We start from the raw sequence: 6524 nt of genomic DNA on the forward strand, positions 1-6524 counted from the left end.
TTTTGGGCCTTGTCAGGGCTTGTTTTGAGATGCAACTCTGAAGCCACATCCACAGGCTTGGTTTCTGTTCCCAGCAGAGTTTCTCTGAAACCACCACGAGCCTGCCTCCATGGGAGCAGCAGGGATTGGCCCTTCATTGCCAAACCCTGGAGAGGAGGTCCTGCCCTCAGGAGCCCTTGGGAACCCAGCACAGCCTCAGCAGGGCCAGCAGCCACAAGCATCTGGCAAGCACAGTCTGAAACCAGGGACTCTGAGGAAACAGCCAGCTTCAGTATCTGGTGGTGGCCATGTCCTGTGGACCAGGGGGGACTGATCTCTCTCGTCCATGTGCAATCCTCTAACAATCGTTTTTTTGAGTGAAAGTTAGCAACATTCACTCAACTCTTCCCCAGAGGTCACGTTCCCTAAATTTCATGTTGGCCTTCTTGGGGTCATCCAGACTTGCCAAGTTTTGTGCTTCCTTAGTGATGGTGTCCATATCTGCAAACAACTGAAACTGTATCAGTGACCAGGAATCCAATCAGTGGGACGCTTCACGTGCAGTGCCTCTCTGATACACAGCTTCTTTCTGGTGACATCAGCCAATACCAACTCATATTCCAGTTGAGACCTCTCTGGTAGTGCTCCTTGCTCAGCCGTTCCCTTTTTTGTCTCTGTACATCTGGCTCTAGGGCAGCACCAGTTACTGCATTGTCAATTTGTCTGGGCTGAAGCACATCACACTGATTTCAGTCTATTTTTCAAAATTTTATGAGCATTTGGAATTGTAATCCTTTGAAGCACTCCCCTGGCAGTGCTTGGCAATGCCCAAACCCCTGGTTTTTTGACAGATATTCTCCTCTCACATCCAGATGATACAGCCTACAGTAAGGCCCAGGAGAGGTATTAAAATGCCCCTATTCTCGATTGAGAGCCACAAAGCCTGTTTTCTAAGTAAGTATGTGCCTTTTGTGATTCTTGTCTTGCTCATCGCTTCTCAATTTGCCAGTGAGACTGTCACATGGTGGAATGATGAAAGGTTTTTGTGCTGTTGTTTCAGCTGTTGCCTTTCAGAGCAGAGAATTATGCCTATTATTACCTTGATTTCTTCTTCTTCAGTAGAGAAGAGGAACTGTGTTGACCCTTCACTTCAACTCTCCTATTTTCTCTTCTGTGCTGGCAAGTTAATTGCACAATCACTGAACTGGGTATTTTTAGGGTACTGAAACAGGGCTGGCTGATTCAAAACTGCCTTTTTACATGCAGGTGTTATTTTTCCCCCTTTACAGAGCTCTGCCTGTCCAGAGGCAGCCCTGGTAGCTGTCACCTCCCTGCTATGGCGCAGGAGTCACCTCTGCTCCTCACTCCCACCTGCTGCAGCCACCTGTCCGTGCACAGCCTGGAGCCCCAAGGGATACATGCACGACCCAGGAGCCCCCAGACAACAGGATACTTCTAGGGGATGCCAGTGGGGCAGAGCTGTGTAGGGCTTGCCTCTGCACCTGCTTTTAAATGTGTGTGCAAGAATTGTAGTAGTTGGAAATGGAGCAGGCAGAGTCACGCTGAATTATGCTGCAAATTCTCAGCCCTATTTCTAAGTTCTTTTTTACTGCATACCTAAATGCAAACCTTGTTATCATATATGAGGAATAATACAATAATTACACTCCACCTTTCTTGCCATGTCCTTTGCACAAGAGAAAAAATAAGCTGTGAGATGAATTAGCACAAAGCTGCATTTTGAAAAACTGTGTTGGAACAGTGAGGAGTCACTGAGCTTCAAGCACATCAAACCTTCATGGATGGATTTGCTCCCATTGAGAAGACATATGGGAGACACTAGATTGTAGAATCATAGAATCCTAGAATATCCTGTGTTCGAAAGGATTCACAAGGATCATCAAAGTTCAGCTCCTGGCCCTGCACAGGACAGCTCCAAGGCTCACATCATGTGCCTGAGAGTGTTATCTGAGTCCTTCTTGAGCTCTGACAGGGCTGATACTGTGATTATCTCCCTAGAGAGCCTGTTCCAGTGCCCAACCACCCTCTGGGCTGATAGAGACTTGATTGTGTCAGCCTTACAAACACAGCAGGCTTTCTGCAGGGTGGCCAGGCTCTTAGCTGGGAGTGATTTATACAGCCAGAGATGGTGATGGCCATCCATGCTTGGATGAGGAGCATTTCTTGTGGTGGACCTTCATTTCTTTTGGTGTGGAAAGCTGATGAGAGCATGAGGACAGTTGTACCACAGTAAAAAGGAAACAGTAAATAGCTGAGAAAGGGAAGTACCTGGAGCCTTTTCAGGAAATTCAAACCTCCAAGGGCAGCAAGGCAGCAGCCGTGGGTTTGGGTGATAAGAGGAGCATCTGGAGGTTTAAACTGTGTCTCAGTGAAATCCACTGCTGTGTGTGATGGCAGCCAGCCTGCTTGGCAGGAGCAAAGGGCTGTGTCAGTTTGCCACTGCCACAGCACAAAGGCTGCCTGTAACCTGACATGCTGACACAGGCTCCTTCTCCTCCCGGGGCCAGTTCTCCCCTCCACCCCTCCCGTCTGCAGCGGGAGCTGTGGCTCCCAGCTCCTACCTGGTACTCCCAGTCCTGTCCCCAGGGTACGAGCTGTCTGACATCTGCTGAAAGAGCTGCCCACCGAGGTTCATCTGCACTCTGGCTCTGTTAGAGCAGTTTTCTGCCTCACCACTCATGCTTTTGGCTGAGCTGTGCTATGAAACTAGGACTGCAATAACAGAGAATTGCAGTTAGGACATGCCTCAATAAAAACCCTCTGTGTTGTGTATTGGGCACCACACACCCTTAAAATAGCTTTAAATACCATTATCAGGGCAATTTTCCCATCCAGGAGCACTGTTTATGCTCTCTGTTACACTTTATCGTTCTGCCTAGCACATAAAAGACAGACAGAAGGTTACTCAGTGACAACTTTGAGAAGAAGGACTCTGAAAGGCTGCGGCTGCCGGGATTGCCTGTCCTGGAGCATCCCCAGGGTGACCGAGCTGCCGTGGCAGGGCCACCTCACCGCTGCGCAAGGCTGCGGCCGCCCTGCTCTGCTCCTCCTCTGCCCTCTGCCAAGGAGCAGCTCGCTTCAGTGGAACACCCGGCAAATCCTTGCTCTGAGGACTCCCCTAAATTGGCTTTGTGGAGGCAGCGAACAGCCCATGGGTGGCTTCAGCCCCTCCGCACATGTCCCTGCAGCAGCGCCTGGCAAGGAGCCGTGCTGCCTCGGCTGCACCTGGGCATCGCCGGGGGCAATCCCCATCCTCTCCTCCTCCTCGTGCTTCGAACGGGGGGCTGGGCAAATAGTCCTTTTAATCCCCTGAGCAGCCTTCTTCCCACATGACTAACTCTTCTGCATGCGTGCCATCCGCCTTCTCTCAGATGAAAGTGCTGGCACTGGGATGCTGGCTCCCTGCTCCCTGACTCCCTGACTCCCTGACTCCCTGACTCCCCAGCTCCCTGACTCCCCAGCTCCCTGACTCTTCGGCTCCCTGACTCCCTGGCTCCCTGGCTCCCTGCTCCCTGACTCCCTGACTCCCTGACTCCCTGACTCCCCAGCTCCCTGACTCCCCAGCTCCCTGACTCTTCGGCTCCCTGACTCCCTGGCTCCCTGGCTCTCTGCTCCCTGGCTCTTCAGCTGTGGGCTTCAGTCCATGCCACAGGAGCTTTGCCCACACTGGACACATCCCTGTCTGCATCCTCGTGTCCACTCTCTCAGGGGGACCGGAGCTGTGTGACAGGGAGGGGGGCATCTCTCCTCCTCTGCAGGCACACACCCCCTGTCCAGCTCCATCCGGGCCACCAAGGGCAGTACCAGCACGAAGCCTCAGCTCGAGCATCAGCGGTTTGGGCTTAGCTGGCTCATCCTCTGCGGAACGAGAAAGGGCAAATGAGTTTAATTCCCTTTTGCCCAGCAGCAATGGAGGTAAAGGCAGCAAGTGCAGAGCACAGAGACTGCCCACCTGCTGCACCACACTCAGGACCTCTGTCTGTGAGGGGAGGAAGCGAGGGGAGGCTGCTGCCTGGAGAGCACCCACCTGGTTCGACTGCCAGCCTGGAGCACAGGGGGCTTTGTACTCCACTGGTCTGAGCCTAGGACCAATGCCTTGGACAACTAATCCACACCTCTCCATAACCTCCTGTCCCATTTGCTCCCTGCTTTTCTTTTTCAGACCTAAAAAAGCTGTCACCTGCACACAGCTCCATTGCACTCCGAGGCTGCCACAGGCTGATGGCTGTTTCCCAAGTCAAAGAGTGCTCAGCATTGCCATGGACAGTGCCCCGTGCACAGGGCCCAGCCTCAGATCTGAGGACATCAGGAGCTGGGTAAAGATGCTGTCAATTCCCTGAAGCGTCAGGACACCAAAGTGTGTTTGCAAAGTTTAGGAGAAAACTTAGAAGCTGAATGATTTTTAGGAGGATGAGTGTACAAACTGGCAGGTTAAATCAGGATATCATAAAGTGTTACTTTGAAGGTTACAGTAAAAATCAAAACCATACACTATAAAGGCAAAGGAGAGGCAACCACTCAGGTGCACAATATTCTGCATCCCTTACACCTTGCCTTCTACATATAAAACACCTTGCCCCAACAATGAAGGGAAAGGTATTGATCCTCTGAAACATGGCTTTGCATCCAGGTAACATGTTTCTCACTTCAGTTCTACTAAGCAAGTGGTCCCAGTTCATTTTACAGTGACCATGTGCTCACACATCAGCACCTGCAGTTGTTTAGATACAATATCATCAAGAATGTTAGTCCAAAGTATAAAACGCCTGATGGTCCACAACTGATAAAAGCTACACACTGTCATTTGTAGTAATTATAATTCAAATTGTAGGAGAAAAGCAAAGGTGATAGAGAAATAATGCAAAAACACTTGCAGTCTTTCCAAAATTAAATGCTTTCCATTTAGTTATTGCTGTAGATAGCAAGATGTTTTGACATCTTCAAATTGCCACCTCTAAGGGAAAGGGAAACATGGTAGGAAGGAAGAGGACAGACTAACAAAATCAAATTTTACTTTTTGATCTTAGATCAAATTCAGTTCCTACTGAACCTGCTTACTTTACTCAGAACAAAGCTGGATCTGGACTATAAGGGCAACATTACTCTGGACTGATGCAAACATCAATGCAGACACAAAACATCCAGTTAAAACACAAGGCTTTCGTGTGAAGTGCATCCACAGTGCTTAATGTATTCACAAAACTGAACGTACTGATGTGTTTGTGCTGGCAAGAGTGAAGCACTCATCACTGTCAATGTACTTTAGTTTAATGTGGTTTGAAAAATAGCAAGTTCAGTCCATCAAATTAGGCATATCTAACTGCAAATTGTTCATTAGCAATTGTCTGTTTGCATAGGAAGGTGTGGTGTCACTCCATTGCACACCTCCCTTCTTTCATGCCACATTAAAAAGAAACAAAAACCAGGAGAGGCCAAAATGAGCTGCTCATAGAAAGCTGAGCACAGATTGTTCATTGCTAATGGATTGTGGACAGCTGGTCAATGCATTTTCTATTAAAACCTAGTGTATTTAAAGCAGCTTATTTCATGAGTCACAGGTTACTGCACTGGTGAACTGACCAAATTTCTGAGGGCATCTGAGCCATATTTTAAGAGTTTCTAGAATCACAGACTCCCACTTTTCACTGAGTTGTTTCACGTCTTTGTTGCACTTCCTCCCTGACCTCAAAAGTAATTTTCTTTGTTTTCCCAAATGTAGGAGTTTACAGATGAAATACTCTTTCTGTCAAGGTGTGATAATTCTCCTTGGTAGGTCAAAACTGGCACCCAGTTCTTGAAAGAAGTTATCTAACCAAAAGCTCTTGTGCTAATACTGTGATTTGTAATGATTTGGGAATTCTTTCATACTCACAGTGATGAAGGAACAGGGCTTGAGACTGCCCTGAGACTTCTTGAGCCCATTTCACCCATCTCTTTTGTGAATAACAGCAGAAACAGTGGACTGACTTTCCTCAAAATGTAGAATAAAGGTTCTACTTAATGAAGGCTCAGCCAGGAAAGGGTTGTCCATGAAGATCAGTATGACAGAAGCAAATGTTGTACCTGGACAAACAGGAACATGTAGTGTGCATGAGGCCCCTGAGCTCATCCCTGCAGGCTCTTCAGCACTGGCTGAGCCCCAGTGGAATACTGGGTCTCCAGTTGTGAGTACCAGGCTGCTAGGTGGGCTGGTAGAGATGTTTAGGGCTGAGTATCACAGACAGACTCTTTATACTAATGTCCTTCAGCACTCCAAATGTCTGGCTAATGACTGACAGTGTAAACAACTTACTCCTGCATGATTTGTGCTCATTCTGGTGTAGGCATCAATGCTCTCTCCCAAGTAAGCTGAACAGAACTGTGAAAGTCCTTTCTGAAATGTCAGCTTGCTGGGGATGTGGAGCTAGTGATAAACGTTGCAGATTTTCTTCAAACAGAACTTCTCTGGGTTTATTGCTTCATTTAATTGAATTTTCATTTTTCCTCTCTTTTCTTAAATACAGCTCTTGAAAATGAAACAATTC

The sequence above is a fragment of the Serinus canaria genome, chromosome 1 (genome assembly GCF_022539315.1).
Source record: "Serinus canaria isolate serCan28SL12 chromosome 1, serCan2020, whole genome shotgun sequence".
Classification (NCBI taxonomy): Eukaryota; Metazoa; Chordata; class Aves; order Passeriformes; family Fringillidae; genus Serinus; species Serinus canaria.